This window comes from Hypanus sabinus, chromosome 15, assembly GCF_030144855.1.
Source record: "Hypanus sabinus isolate sHypSab1 chromosome 15, sHypSab1.hap1, whole genome shotgun sequence".
Classification (NCBI taxonomy): Eukaryota; Metazoa; Chordata; class Chondrichthyes; order Myliobatiformes; family Dasyatidae; genus Hypanus; species Hypanus sabinus.
Genome location: NC_082720.1, coordinates 72,797,882 through 72,813,961, shown reverse-complemented (window position 1 = coordinate 72,813,961; position 16,080 = coordinate 72,797,882). Strand labels below are relative to the sequence as shown.

The window sequence follows — 16,080 nt, the reverse complement described above, 5'->3', positions numbered from 1 at the left end:
GCTCCAGTCTTAAAGAAGGGTCTCAGCCTGAAATGTCAACTGTTTATTCCTCTGTATCAGGGGCTCCCAAACTGGGGTCCATGGACCCCTTGCTCAATGGTATTGCTCCACGACATACAAAAGAATGAGAACCTCTGCTCTATATAGATGCTCCTGAGTTCATCCAGTATTTTGTGTGTGTTACTCTGGAGTTCCAGAATTTACTTAATCTCTTATGCAGATATTTTGGTTATCACTTTGTATTTCTAGGACATTGCTGTCAAAGGATGTAATGCACAGGGATATCCTAAAATTGTGAAAGGTATTAAAGAAGTTGCATGTCCCATTTTCCTTTATTACCTTCCTTCATTATTTTTCTTTAACAGCCTCCATTTTGGAAAGTACATTCTACTGTACTACTTCACAAATAATGAAAACAGAATTACTTTCTACTTAAGAATTACATGTGAGATATATGTAAATGACTTGGATGAAAACATGGATGGTGGTTGACAGAAATTGTTAGTGATGTGGATGGTGTGGAAGATTGTTAGAGGATACAGCAGGATACAAATCAGGTGCAGATGAGCAAAGGAATTCAGACAGAATTTAGTCATGTCAAGTGTAAGATGGTGTACTTTGGGAGATCAAATGTAAAAGCATAATACACAGTTAATGGCAGGACCCTTAGCAGTGTTGATGTACAGAGGAATCTTGGAATTCAAATCCATAGCTCTCTGAAAGTGGCTGCACAGGTTCATATCATGATAAGGAAGGTCGCTGGCATATTTGCATTAATTACTTGAGGTAATGAGTTCAAGAGTCAGGAAGTTATGTTGCAGCTTTATAAAACTCTGGTTAGGCCACATATAGGATATTGCATTTAATTCTGCTCACCCTATTATAGGAAGGATGTGGAAGTTTGGAGAGGATGCAAATAAGGTTTACCAGGATGCTGGCTGAATTAGGGGGCACGTGCTACATAGAAAGATTGGACAAACCTCGGTTTGTTCTTGTTTTCTCTGGAGTGGCAGAGACTGACAGGAAACCTGATAGAAATTTATAAGATTATCAGAGGGGCACAGTACTCAGCTGGTACTTTTCTCACAGGGTTGAAATGTCTAATACTCGAGGAAAGCACTTAAAGTGAAAAGGGGTAAGTTCAAAGGAGATGTGTGGGACAATTTTTTTTAACTCAGAATGTGGCATGTGCCAGGAGTGGTACTGTAGGCAAATATGACAGAGACTTTGAAAGGATCTTTGATAAGCACTTGAATATGTAGTAAGTGGAGGGTTATGGACATTGTGTAGACAGAAGGGATTAACTTAGGTATTTAAAAACTAACTTAATTAGTTTGTTACAACATCATGGGCTGAAGGGCTTGTTCCCTGTGGTACTGTATTAACCTATGTTCTAAGTTCCATAAAAGCACCATTTCACATAACACCAGGACAAAAATAGTTAATCCAGCAGTGAGATACAGTTTTGTTATAGACACAATGCAGTGTCATGTTCTGCATCCCTTCAGAATAACACCGCTAAATGCATTCCAATGCATTCCACTGGATTTAACTTAAAAATTATCTTTACCAATTTTAAATGTGATTTGGAACATGTCTGAATCCCAATACAAACCCTTAAAATAAAAACTTGGCATTAGGCATGATCTGAAGAGTGAATCAAACTGTGCTGAGATGAAGAAGAAATGAAACAATAAGTGGGAAAGTGTGTTCTCTAATCACCAGCACTATACATGTGTGAGCTTAGTGGGCATGTTACACTCACCTGTACTCATTAAAACCCAGTGGAACAGAATCTCTGGAAACAAGCACAACTGGAGGTTGGTACACTCCTGTACTCATATAGTCCCAGCGTTGACTGCTGCCTCGAGTTTTAAAAACTGGGATATATTATGGCTTCTTTACTGATAAATTTAGTTTCTGTCTGCTTCAAGATTATTTGGCAATGACAGATTTCCAAAGTGAGTCCAATGTGGATATCCATATAATCACAAATGGCTTTGCTGAAAAATCGCCACAATATTGTCCAGCAAATAGGCCACTTGGCACTCTACTTTTCTACTGTACACTGATGGAGCAGTACATGCTAGAAAGTTTCTGTGGTTTCCATGGGGACTTTGTCAGCTGAAGGTGAATAAGGTTACTCACTAGAATGGAGAAGGATGGCTCTGAGGGAAAAAGGCATTTTAGTAAACTTTAATTGACTAAGTTTAACATGTTTTTGAAATGTTTAACTTTTTTAGTAGTGACAAATTACTTGTAAAATAGATGAAATGATTTTGTTCTTGAATGTTTCTGAATGCCTGAACTGGTTGACTTGCATCTTTAACACAAGAGATTCTGCAGATGCTGGAATTCCAGGGCAATGCACACAAAATGCAGGAGGAACTCAGCAGGTCAGACAGCATCAATCAAGACATTTTGGGCCAATGAAAGATCTCAGCCCAAACTTCAACTGCTTATTTCTCTCCACAGATCTGCCTGGCATACTGAGTTCCTCTGGCATTTTGTGTGTGTTACTGGGGATGAACATTGTTTAATAAAGAATTATGAGAAATAGGGAATAATTTTCCTATCCCCGATGGAAATAATTTGGAAGATATGGTGGCTGGTTGGGTTGAGTTGCTCTTTGATCTTGGCAATTTACTTGCAAACATTTCATCACCAAGCAAGGAGACGTCGTCAGTGCGTTGTTCACTGTGATGTGTCCTCCGAATGCTTGGCTTTTATATACTTTTCAACCAGCTGATTGAACATCATTTCCAAAACTTGATTGTGATGTGGGGAGGAAATCTTGTTGCCGATTGGCTGTGTGGTCAACTTCATGCGCTGTGGTCTGGAATTTTGCCCACATCGGCTCATAAATAGAATAAAACTCCACATTGTTCATGGAAAACCACGCTTCTAGGAATTCTCTTGCAGGCTGTGTGTTCGCTTCCGCCAGGACTTTCACTGATGACCAGTCAAATTAGTGCCCCTCTTGATATATAAGAGCAGAGACTAGGGAGACCCTTTATCCGGACAAGTCCAGCATTTTGTGTGTGTTGCATCTATAGTTCTGTTTTGTGGGTGAGTCCAGTCTGCGGCCTGTTCTGGTCTGGCCTCGAGCTTACATAATATCTCATTTAGGACAAAGCAACTGACAGATCCTGCCACAATGGGTCTCATCATTTAGGACAAAGCAACTGACAGATCTTGCTTGTCTTCTAGATGAAATGCACTGGTAGCAAATTCTGATTCAGCTTGATAAAGGAAGTGTTGAAGAACTGATGAAGGGTCTCAGCCTGAAACTTTGACTGTTTATTTATTCAGTAGATGCAGCCTGATCTGCTGAGTTCCTCCGATATTTTGTGTGTCTTCCTCTGGATTTCCAGCATCTGCAGAAACTCTTGTGTAAGGGAAGTGTTTCAGCTTGCAGCAACTTCACCACATGGAGCACAATGGTTTAAAGAGGCAATTCAACACTATCTTCTCAAGTGCAATAAATGATGGACAATGTCTACATTGCCATGAATGAAATACATCGAACTCAGCATGGAATAGAAACAGGTGATACATGTAGGTTTCTTTACACAGAGAACAGTGGATGGCTAGAATGCACTGCCAAGGATGGTGATAGAGGCTAATACGATGGGAAAGTTAAGAGATTCTTTGGTGAGCACATCATTGTAAGAAAAAAGGTGGGTTATATGCTATGTGGAAGGGAAATGTTAGATTGATCATGGAGTAGGTTTATATAGCATTTTGAGCTTAAGGACCCATACTGTGCTGTATTATTCAATGTTCTACATTTCCTCAATCAAGCAAAGCCCCTTTGTCTAAGAGACCAGGATAAGACAAATAGATGCCATTGTTGCGTAGGGGTTAGAATTACAGCCTGTACAAATCCAGTGACCCAGAGTCAATTCCATTGCTCTCTTTAAGGAATTTCTATGTTCTCCCTGTGACCACATGGGTTTCCTCTGTGTGCTCCTAGTTTCCTTCCACTTTCCAAAGACGTACCCATTAATTGGACATCTGGGTGTAACTGGGTGGTGCAGGTGCGTTCGGCAGGAAGCTACAGTGTTGGATCTCAAAATAAATAAAGATTTTCAATGTTTGCGGAACTTACTCAATATAATGCACAACCTAAGACTCACTCTCTAGATGTATTCTTTGTAAGAAAAGAAATGGACAATTTGTATTATTTGTAAGAAAGAGATGGACAACTAAATGTCATATTCTGCAAGTAAGCAAACAGGAAATTCAGAGTTAGTTAAAACCCTGTGCAAATAGCCAACGTTTAGAGAGAAAATGAAAGTCTATAGCACTAAAATGTAAAAAGTAAAATTTTGAACATATTCTGATTAAGCGGAAATTGTCTGAAGATGGCTTAGGACCCCTGAGCTACTTGCAATGTATTTAAAGAATTTAAAAAGAGACAGAAAATACGAATAAATAAGACATGAGCTAAAATACAAAACTAAGTTAAAAGAAATGTGCAATGCATTTTCTTTCCTCCCGTAGAATAGATACCATAAACCCATGGTCTATATTTAATAAATCATCATTTCTGAACTTGCCCTGCTATTCAGAGATCCCTTGTGCCCAAATCAGTATGGAAAATTTATGCACCAAGCATGTATATTTTCAGTCAGGAAGGGAAAAACAAAATTCATTTTCTGATCAATAAAAATGTGCCGCATAAAGTCAAGTTCACATTTGATAATACAAATTTCTCCAATCCCAAGCTTGCAGATCTTGACACGATTACAAGATGATGGTTGAATATCACCTTGCAACAAAGCACTTTAGTATAAAACTACTTAATTGTGTCATATCAATAATATAAACCACACAGCGAGAGGTTTTCTTTCCAATGAAATGAAATTGTTACAAAGAATTCAATGAACAATCTCTTTTTTTTAATACTCTTGGAGTTAGTGAGGCTCAGACCTGGCAGAGTTCCTAACTATGCTGAAGCTGAGTTTGCATCATGGAAAACCATGCTGAAATTGCATGCTTGCTTGTGTAACCGCACATAATGCTGTGTTTTCACTGATACTAATGCAATACTTACTCTAATTAATGCAAACCTGTATTTTCTACATGCAGTTCAACTCTACACTGGCAAATTAGCATGTAATTACTAAAACATCAATTAAGCCAATTATTAGCTGCCTAAAGTAACCAGACGGATATAAACACGGGACGTCAAGTGCATCACAATCACAAACGAAGTACACTGTAACACCACTGCCAGGCATTCAGTATCTTACTTTGTTTAAGTATGGAAAACAAATGTTAGATGGTGATGCGCTGTTACAAGAAAAGTGGAGAAAAGGAGAGGATTTTAAAAGCAATGTCCCATTATTACTGAAAGGAACTTAATTGCATGGTCTTAATAGATAACAAAAATGTTTTTTGTGAAATGTATTTCTTATTGATAATGGACTTCAACTTACTTTTACTTATAATAAAAAAAAACGGTGGTTGTCAATAAAGTCCTCACTTTGTATTTTATTCTACAATATTTACACACTGTTTCTCCTGACTTGCTTTGTGATGTCCAGCTGTGTCCAAGAGATATCAAAATGGTGCCATCAAGCAGAATGTGGAAATTGCTGATTTCCATGTTTTCCAGAAGATGCATTACTCTGTTATGGCATCTCCATTAGCCAATTGTGCTGTCCCACTCACAGTAATGAGAATTGTCTCTTCATCCAAGGTTTTAGCTATGCAGACTTTTGACTTTAGTCACAGGAAAAGAGGCCAAATTACCTCCAGGGTCATGGAGGGAGAAGGTCCCTTAATCCTATAAATATCTTCTCATTCAGTGAATGGGGTAACAAAGAGAAGGCCTCTTTGCAAATCTGCACTATAGTGGTAAGAGTCATGCAATGACACAGCATGGAAGTAGACCCTTGGCCCAACTCATCCATACCAACTATAGAGCCCAAAGTGCTAGAGCTACTTGCCTGCATTTTGCCTATATCCCTTTACACCACTCCAATTCATGTACTTAACAAATGCCTTTTGAATGTTGTTATTGTACTTGCCTCAACCACTTTCTCTAGCAGCTCATTCCACCCTCTATGTGAAGTTCCACTCATGTCCCTTTGAATACTTTCACCTCTCATCTTAACATATTCCCTCTAGTTTTTAGTTCTTCTTCAATGAGTAAAAAAAAATGATGTGCTTTCACCTTATCTATCTCCCTCATTATTTTGTACTCTTCTTTGAGGTCACCCTTCAAAGTTATCTACAGGATTGGCACATTCTTTCTTTGCAGTCACTGGCGGCTTTTGGGCATTAAGAACGTCAATTTTTGGAGTTCAATCCTGATGTCAGTGAAGTGAGTGGATTTCCTACCACAATCCAAAGACATACAGGTTAGTAGGTTAATTGGGCATTGTAAATTGCCCTGAGAGTAGGCTAGAATTAAATTGTGAGTTGCTCGGCAGTCAAAGGGCCAGTAGGGCCGATTCTGCAATGGACAGTACCTCTAAAATAAAAAAAATAATCTTATGTGGAAAGCTTGATTGAGGTTTTATTACTGATCTAAACTAGTACTTCTTTTCACTCCCAATACTTTTCATCTTCCTCGTGTTATGGGGCTGCAACAGATCCTGCACATTCATTTGACCCTGCTGAATTTTTGATTCTCAATAAGTGAGTTGCCTACTGAAGAAAATCTTTGGTGTTGGAAGCCAACTTACTATTTTTCAGAGGATTGAAATCATAAGGCTCCACGGTAATATTACAGCACTCCTGTTTAGAACATCCTTGGAATTTTGTGTACAGTTCTATCTTACAGTATTATAGGAAGGATGCTGAAGCTTTAGAGAGAGGGTGCAGAGGAGACCTAGCAAGATGTCGCCTGAACTACAAAGCATACCTTATTAAGATAGATTGAGCAGGGTAATGGTTTTTCTCTTTGGAAAAAAGGAGGATGAGAGGTGATTTGATAGAAGAGTTTAAAGTGATAAGAGGTATAGATAGAATAAATAGGCAGAAACATTTCCTAGGGCAGAAATGGCTTACAAGGGGACATAATTTTAGACCATAAGACATAGGAGCAGAATTAGGCCACCTGGCCCATTGAGTCTGCTCCGCCGTTCAATCATGGCTGATCCTTTTTTAATTTGATTGTAGCAAAGTATGGAGGGGGAGAATGTCAGAGGTAAGTTATTTACATCGAGTGTGGAGCGTTTATGGAAGGCCATGCTGGGATAGGTTGTAGAGGCAGGTAGATACACTAGGGACACTTAAGAAACTATTAGATAGGCAAATGGAAGATGGAAAAATGGAGGGTTTATGTGGGAGACCATAAGCCACCGGAGCACAATTAGGCCATTCCACCCAACGGATCCACTCGCCATTTCAATCATGGCTGATCTTGGATCCCATTCAACCCCATACACCTGCCCTCTCACCATATCCCTTGATGCCCTGACCAATCAGGAATCTCTCAACTTCCACTTTAAATACACCCATGGACTTGGCCTCCACAAAGCATTCCACAGATTTACTACTCTCTGGCTCAAAAAAATCCCTCTTACCTCTGTTGTAAAGGGTTGCCCCTCAATTTTGAGGCAATGCCCTCTAATTTTGGATACCCCCACCACAGAAAACATCCTCTTCACACTCAGCTTATCTGGTACTTTCAACGTTCGGCAGGTTTAATTGAAATCCTCACGCATTTAATTCTTCTGAATTCCAATGAGTACAGGCCCAAAGCTGCCAAATGCTCCTCATATGTTAACCCCTTCATTCTGGGAATCATCCTCATGAACCTCCTCTGGACTCTCTCCAATGACAATACATCCTTTCTGAGATAAAAGGCCCCAATCTGTTGACGATATTTCAAGTACAGCCTGACTAGTGTCTTATAAAGCATTAGCATTATCTCAGTAACACACGCAAAATGCTGAAGGAACTCAGCAAGCCAAGCAGCATCTATGGAAAAGAGTACAGTTTTTGTTTTAGAACTTTCAGCAGGACCTACACTCCCTTATCTACATTACCCTTGTTTTTATATTCTATTCCCCTTGAAATAAATGCCAACATTGCATTTGCCTTCTTTACCACAGACTCAACTGTAAATTAACCTTCTGGGAGTCTTGCACCTTTGCACCTCTGATGTTTGAATTTTCTCCCCATTTAGATAATAGTCTACACTATTGTTCCTTTTACCAAAATGCACTATCACACATTTCCCAACACTGCATTTTGTGAGGGAAGGGTTAGATTGGTCTTAGAATAGGTTATAAGGTCAGTACAAAATCATGGGCTGAAGGGCCTATATTGTGTTGTAATGTTCTGTGTTTAATGTTCTACGTTTGTCAGTACGCTGAGATTTCTTGCTCACAACTAACTCAACTGAGTACTTCATGAAAATCACTTCTATTCCCTTGTATTCTGTTGATGATATAGACTCTACATTGCATGAGAACTAAAAGAAAATGGGATGTGAAAATGCAAATAGAATCTAATCCCAAAAGTTAATTCTGAAAACATATGTAAACTTCCTTAAGTCACCACAACAAAGTTGCTTCCAAATAAGCAACAGTGGTTTTCACTTCACCCACAGTGTACAAATCACAGAGGGTGGCCATTTCACTCAACACGCACAGGCTGCTCAAAAATTGAGTGATTTGTGCCACTCCCATATCCCAACTGTTGATTTACAAGCTTGCAGGCAGAGTTATATTGCATGTCGAGATTGATTTAAATATGATTTACCTCTAGCTTTCAGCCTCAATCATCCTTTTAGGTAGCAAGTATCAGACTTGATTGGTGTTATTTTCCAAAATAAAACAATGCCAGCCAAGATCTCTCTCCTCCTAACCATAATTGTTCAACCGTACTGATATCCTCATATAAACATGAGAAATTCTGCAGATGCTGGAAATCCAAAGCAACAAACACAAAATGCTGGAAGAACTCAGCATGCCAGGCAGCAAATAACGAATTGAATAAACAGCCAACGTTTTGGGCCAAGACCTTTCTGCAGGACTTCTCACATATCACTTTTGCATTCCCTTTGTACGTGAACTTTACTGCAGTGTAGTGATCAAAACCTCACACAATACTCCTCCTGTCCTATCCCTAGGCTTTTTATGTAGGTGTAGCATCATCTTCCTGCTCCTACAATCAAAATCAGAATCAGATTTATTATCAATGAAATATACACTGTGACAGAACGCTCCCTTTTGTGCCAGCTTCCGGGATTTAGATGCTCTAACTCTCTGGAGCAGGGCCAAGTAGCGTGGCCACTTCAGGGGTTCAGGACAGTCCCATTAGTTGGCAATCATGTTCTGCGCACCAAGGATTGTATTTAACTGAGGTTCGTCTAGCCATATCATCCAGCATTTTGCTTTCCCTCAGTTCTCATTCCAGCTTGATACTGTGTCTCAATTCCAGCCTCGGATACTCCAGCACTTGGGTCTAAACCATCCTTGTCAAGGTCTCTCATCACAGTATGATTGAGCCGACAAGGATCTAGCGGGGTATCAGAGTCTCTCAGCGGCTGTGGCTAGAAACAGCAAGAGGAATTCCGGACAGAACCTGGAGATACAGGACTTCCAGGCCGTCGTGTACCAGCTATCACAAGGAGGATGCCAGAGTCACTCGGGTGAGGCTGTCAGTTGCTCTGTGGATCCAGTACATCCAGCAAAAGAGAGGGCATACAAGGTAGCCAAAGCTAGTGGGAAGACTGAGGACTGGGAAGCTTTTAAGAACTTGCAGAAGGAAACTAAGAAGGTCATTAGGAAAATATTAATTATGAAAGGAAGCTGGCAATTAATATCAAAGAAGATACTAAAAGTCTTGTAAGTATATAAAGGGTAAAAGAGAGTCAAGGGTATATATAGGACCAATAGAAAATAACGCTAGAGATATTGTAATGAGAGACACAGAGATGGCAGAGGAAGTGAATGTGTATTTTGCATCATTCTTCACATTGGAAGACATCTGCAGTATACCGGACATTGAAGAGCATCAGGGAAGTGACAAACGTGCAGTGAAAATTACGACTGAGAAAGTGCTTAGGAAGCTTAATGGTCTGAGGGTGGATAAATCTCCTGGACCTGATGGAATACACCCTCAAGTTTTGAAGGAAGTAGCTGGAGAGATTGCGGAGGCATTAACAATGATCTTTCAAGAATCGATAGATTCTGGCATTGTACCGGATGACTGGAAAATTGAAAATGGTGCTCCGCTATTTAAGAAGGGTGGGTGGCAGCAGGAAAAAAACTATATACCTGTTAGCCTGACATCAGTGGTTAGGTGGTTGGGAAGTTATTGGAATTAAATGTTAGGGATGAGATTATGGAGTACTTGGGGGCATATGTCAAGATAGGCCAAAGCCAGCATGGTTTCCTGAAAGGAAAATCTTGCTTGACAAACCTACTGCAATTTTTTGAGGAAATTACAAGCAGGGTAGACAAAGAAGATGCAATAGATGTATTATACTTGGATTTTCAGAAAGCCTTTGACAAGGTACCGCACATGAGGCTGCTTAGCAAGTTAAGAGCCCATAGAATTACAAGAAAGTTACTAGCATGGTTGGAGTACTGGCTGATCAGCAGAAAACAGGGAGTGGGAATAAAGGAATCCTATGCTGGCTGGCTGCTAGTTACCATTGGAGTTCCACAGGGGTCAGTGTTGGGACTGCTGCTTTTTACGATGTATGTCATGATTTGGACTATGGGATTAATGAATTTGTGTCTAAATTTGCCGATGATACAAAGATAGGTGGAGGAGCAGGTAGTGTTGAGGAAACAGAAAGCCTGCAGAGATATTTAGATAGTTTCGGGGAATGGGTAAATGAAATACAATGTTGGAAAGTGTATGGTCATGCATTTTAGTGGAAGAAATAAACAGGCAGACTATTACTTAGATGGGGAGAAAACTCAAAATGCAGATATACAAAGGGACTTGGGAGTTCTTGTGCAGGATACCCTGAAGATTAACCTCCAGGTTGAGTCGATAGTGAAGGAGGTGAATGTAATGTTGGCATTCATTTCTAGAGATATAGAATATAAGAGCAGGGATGTGATGTTGAGGCTCAAGAAGGCAGGCGTGAGACCACTCTTGGAGTATTGTGTGCAGTTTTGGGCTCCTTATTTTAGAAAGGATATACTGACATTGGACAGGGTTCAGAGAAGATTCACGAGAACGTTTCCACGAATGAAAGTGTTACCATATCAGAGATGCTGACAGCTCATGGGCTATATTTCCTGGGGTTCAGGAGAATGAGGGCGGATCTCAAAGAAACATTCCAAATGTTATGAAGGCCTGAAGGGATTGGATATGGCAAAGTTATTTCCTGTGGTTGGGGAGTTTAGAACAAGAGGGCACAACTTCAGGATTGAAGGACATCCATTTAGAACAGAGATGTAGAGAAATTACTTTAGTCAGAGGGTGGTAAATCTGTAGAATTTGTTGCCACAAGTGGCTGTGGAGGCCAAGACATTAGGTGCATTTAAGGCAGAGAAAGATAGGTTCTTGATTATCCAAGGCATGAAAGGATATGGAGAGAAGGCAGGGGAGTTGGGATGACTGCAAGGATTGGATCAGCCCATGATTAAATGGTCGCAGAGACTCGATGGGTTGAATGTCCTACTTTAGCTCTTATATCTTATGGTCTTATGGTCAGTTAACCATGGAGAGATTCAACGGAGACCCAGGTTCTTACTACAGCTTCCTCACTCAATGCTCATTGGTCTTTGAACTCCAGCCATTCCAGTTCTCTTCAGAGCACAGAAAAATGTCCTTCATGATCTCTCTCTTGATAGGGAGAGCCCTCAACTGGGCCACTCACATTGAGAATGAAGGTCAGAGATTTGCACAGATTCGGGAGGATCCATGACCATCATGAGAAAGGTATTTTATCATCCCACAGGCACAAACAGATCCTCAAACATTCTTCTGAGGGTGCATCAGGGTAGTTGATCAGCAGTCAACTACAGTATTGTGTTCCGAACTTTGCCGCAAGAGAGTGGTTGGACTGGTGAAGCCTAGGCCACTCTGTACCACCACGAACTCTGGGTCAAACTAAAGGATGCCCTCACCTTGGGAGACCCAACAGGGATTTAGAGATCCTCATCAACCAGTTCAATTGCCTTGCAAATCGTGTGGCAGAGCAGAAGAGGGAATACATTAAGAGGTCAAAGAAGGCTAGCTTGAGCCCAGGCTCAATCCACTGTGGTTCCATACCCCCAATCTCAGACAATGACCAGCCCACCTCCTGCTTGGGACTTTGTCAAGCCGATCCAGATTGGTTACGAGGCTCTCTGTCCCAATGTCAGAATCGAGCCTGCTATTACTGTGGGGAAGCAACTCACCTGCGGGCTGAATGGCCGAAGCTGTAGTCGCCTGGAGGACTGCTAAGACCATCCAACATGGGGAGGACTGTGACAGTATCGGCCACTACTCCCAATCCTACAGGTTCTGGGTTTGTGCTGATGATGGAATTCACATGGGGTAAGAACCTGAGGTAGGGGAAGGCTTTTATGGGCTCTGGGGCAGCAGGTAATTTTCTGGACTTAGGAACCACCCATCAGCTCGTTAAACCACTGCAAGAGTTGAGCCAGTCCATGCCCGCAACTATCTTGGACAACCATGTGCCAGGTTCCAGGCTGATCCTGCAGCAAACTGTGGTCTTGGAGACGAGGATAGGAGATGATGTGGAAGACATTAGTTTCTACATTATTGACTCACCACTCATACTGCTGAACTTCAGATACCCTTGGCTGTCCCATTGTAACCCATCCATGGACTAGAGAGAGGGGAGAATCATTGTTTGGTCATTACTGTTTCAGTGTATGTTCACTATGTGGTTCTCTGCCCCCCCCCCCCCCAGACTCTCCCAAGACCAACGACGGTAAAGGGACAGACTTCAGTGCGAGATTACCTGAAGCCTAAGTGATCCAGCCATCTAAAAAGACTCCTAAAAGCACATGCTTGGAGCCTGTTCCAGGGGCTCTAGGACCATCTGTAATATCCCGTTGCCATCACCTGAGGATACAAATGTGTCTGGAGGATGTAGGGAGAAGACTGAGATGGCAATGGTACCATTCCTGCCACTTAAGAAGCCTCAGCAGCCATCTTTGAAGAGGGGTTCAGAAGAACTTGCAATACCCAGGCAGGTCAACGTTCCTTCCCTGTACAAGGACTTCAGCAATGGAAGGGCCTTGATTCTTCCACCACACTGACTCTACGACTGTGCTGTAGATTTTTTGCCTGGTACTTGTCCTCCACGTGGTCGATTATAGGTGCTTTCAGGTCCAGAGAGAAGCATAATGGAAGAATATATAAAGGAAGCTCTTGCTATGGGATTCATTCAGCCCTCCACCTTACCAGGCGGCATAGGTTTCTTCTTTGCACAACCGAAAGATGGGAGCACGTGGCCATTTATTGATTATAGAGGATTAAACCGCATGACAATCAAGAATCGTTACTCCCTTCCACTCATGAATACTGCCTTTGAGACCCTCCAAGGGGCATAAGTATTCACTAAGCTAGACCTAAGGAGTGCATACGATCTGGTCCATATAAGGGAAGGCAATGAGTGGAAGACTGCATTCAATATACCAGCGTGGCACTGCGAGTACCTGGTTATGCTTATCAGCCTTGTATATGCCCCGGCAGTTTTCAGGCCTTTAAAAACAACGTTCTCCAAGATACTTTGATTGGAGGGCATCGCAGACACAGTAGATGAATTCCCACAGAAGTCCAACGAAGACAGGCAGGAAGTTTTTCAGAGTGTCTTTGATTGGAGTACGGCACAGATGCAATAGAAACATTCCTGCACAAGTCTGGTGACGAGCTTTAAAAACCCAGCCTGAATGAAAGAAGGGTACTGTCTGCTGGAACTACCATCATGGGAGTGGGCATCGTCGGAATGGTCTAAGTCAGAGTGGTAAAGCTTTGGCTCAAAAGCGAGAACAGGCTGAGGCAAGGTAAGTAGGTAAGTTCATTCCTTATTTAACTCTTGAGAGAATCGGAGGTATGTCTGCAGGGCTGGTGTTCTGTTCTGGGTGCCAAATGTGAGATTTCCAGGAGACTACCGGCCTCCCGGATAGTCATAGCTGCACCAGATGAATGGAGATGCAGCTCCTCAGAGACCGTGATAAGGAACTGGTGCTGCAACTTGATAACCTTGTGCTTGTTAGGGAAAGTGAAGAGGTGATAGATAGCCGCAGGGAGGTAGTCACCCCAAGGCTACAGAATACAGATAAATGGGTGACAGTCAGGAGGGGGAAGAGAGAATGTCAGATAGTGGAGAACACCCCTTTATTGTTGACATTCCCCTCAACAATAAATACTCCATTTTGAGTGCCTTTGGGGAGGGGGTGTGGACCTATCCAGGAGACACAACAGCGGCTATGCCTCTGGCACTGAGTCTGACTCAGAAGGGTGGGGAGCTGAAGAGGATGGCAGCAGTAACTGGGGACTCTATAGTTAGGGGATGGATCGGTAATTCAGTGGATGCAAAAGAAAAACATGGATGGTAATTTGCCTTCCAGGTGCGAGGGTGCACAATGTTTCTGAATGTGACCACAATCGGGTGAGCAGCTTGAAGTCGTGGGACATATTGATACCAATGACATAGGTAGAAGAATGGAGGAGGTCCTGAAAACAGAACACAGGGAGCTAGGAAAGAAGCTTAGAAGCAGGAACTCAAGGGTAGTAACCTCAGGATTACTGCCTGTGCCACATGACAGTTATAGATTTTAAACTGGGTGGTGTGTAATGACACAGATCGTATTAGGGAACAACATAAAGGAACCCTTAGGAGGCAGTGATCATAATATGATTGAATTTGTACTGCAGTTTGAGAGGGAGAAGCATGAGTCACATGTATCAGTATCACAATGGAATAAAGGGAATTACAGAGACATGAGAGAGGAGCTTCCACAGGTGGATTGGAGGTGAATACTGGGGGGGGGGGGGGGGAATTATGACAGAACAGAAGAGGCTGAAGCTCACATGGCGCAGGATGGATATGTCCCACAAAAGAAGTTCTCAAATGACAGGAGTAGACAACCATGGCTGACAAGGGAAGTAAAGGACTGAATAAAAGCCAAGCAAAGGGCATATAAGGCAGCAAAAGTGCGTGGGAAGTTGGATGATTGGGAAGCTTTTAACATCCAACAAAAAGCAACTAAAAATGCTATAAGAAGGGAAAAGATGAAATATGAGAGCAAACTAGCCAATAACATAAAGCAAGATACCAAAAGTGTTTTCAGTTCTATCAAGAGTAAAAGGGAGGTGAGAGCTGATATTGGACCACTGGAAAATGATGCTGGTGAGGTAGCAATGGGGAACAAAGGAATGGCAGCTGAACTTAATGAGTACTTTGCATCAGTCTTCCCTGAGGAAGGCATTAGCAGCATACCTGAGGCTCATGAGTATCAGGGAACAGGAGTGAGTGCCATTGCTGTTACAAAGGAAGAATTGTGATGCAAGCCCAAATGTCTTAAGTTGGATAAGTTTCCTGGACCAGATGGACTACATCCCAGAGTGTTAAGAGAGGTTGCTGAAGATATAATGGAGGCATTGGTCATGATCTTTCAAGAATCACTGAATTCTGGCATGCTTCCGGAAGACTGGAAGATTGGAAATGTCACTCCACTGTTTAAGAAGGCAGGCAAAAGAAAGAAAATTATAAACCAGTTAGTCTAACCTCAATGGTTAGGGAAGTGTTGGAGTTTATTATTAAGGAGGAGATTTTGGTGTACTTGGAAATTAATGATAAAACAAGTCAAAGTCAGCATGGTTTCTGTAATTGGAAATCTTGCCTAACAAATTTGTTAGAGTTCTTTAAGGAAGTAACAAGCAGGGTAGGCAAAGGAGAGACAGTAGATGTCAATTACTTAGATTTTCAGAAGGCATTTGATGAGGTGCCACACGTGAGGCTGCTTAACAAGGTAAAATCCCATGGCGTTACAGGAAAGATACTGACATGGATAGAGGAAGGGCTGACAGGCAGGAGGCAGTGAGTGGGAATAAAGGGGGCCTTTTCTGGTTGACTGCTTGTGACTAGTGGTGTTCCTCAGGAGTCAGTATTGGGACCCCTACTTTTCACATTGT

General features: G+C 41.8%; 1 long non-coding RNA gene across 1 annotated transcript in view; it reads right to left on the bottom strand.

The window, feature by feature from the left end:
- Window positions 1–16,080, bottom strand: part of LOC132405192 (uncharacterized) — a 501,791-nt gene that overhangs the window by 472,721 nt on the left and 12,990 nt on the right. The window lies entirely within an intron of this gene.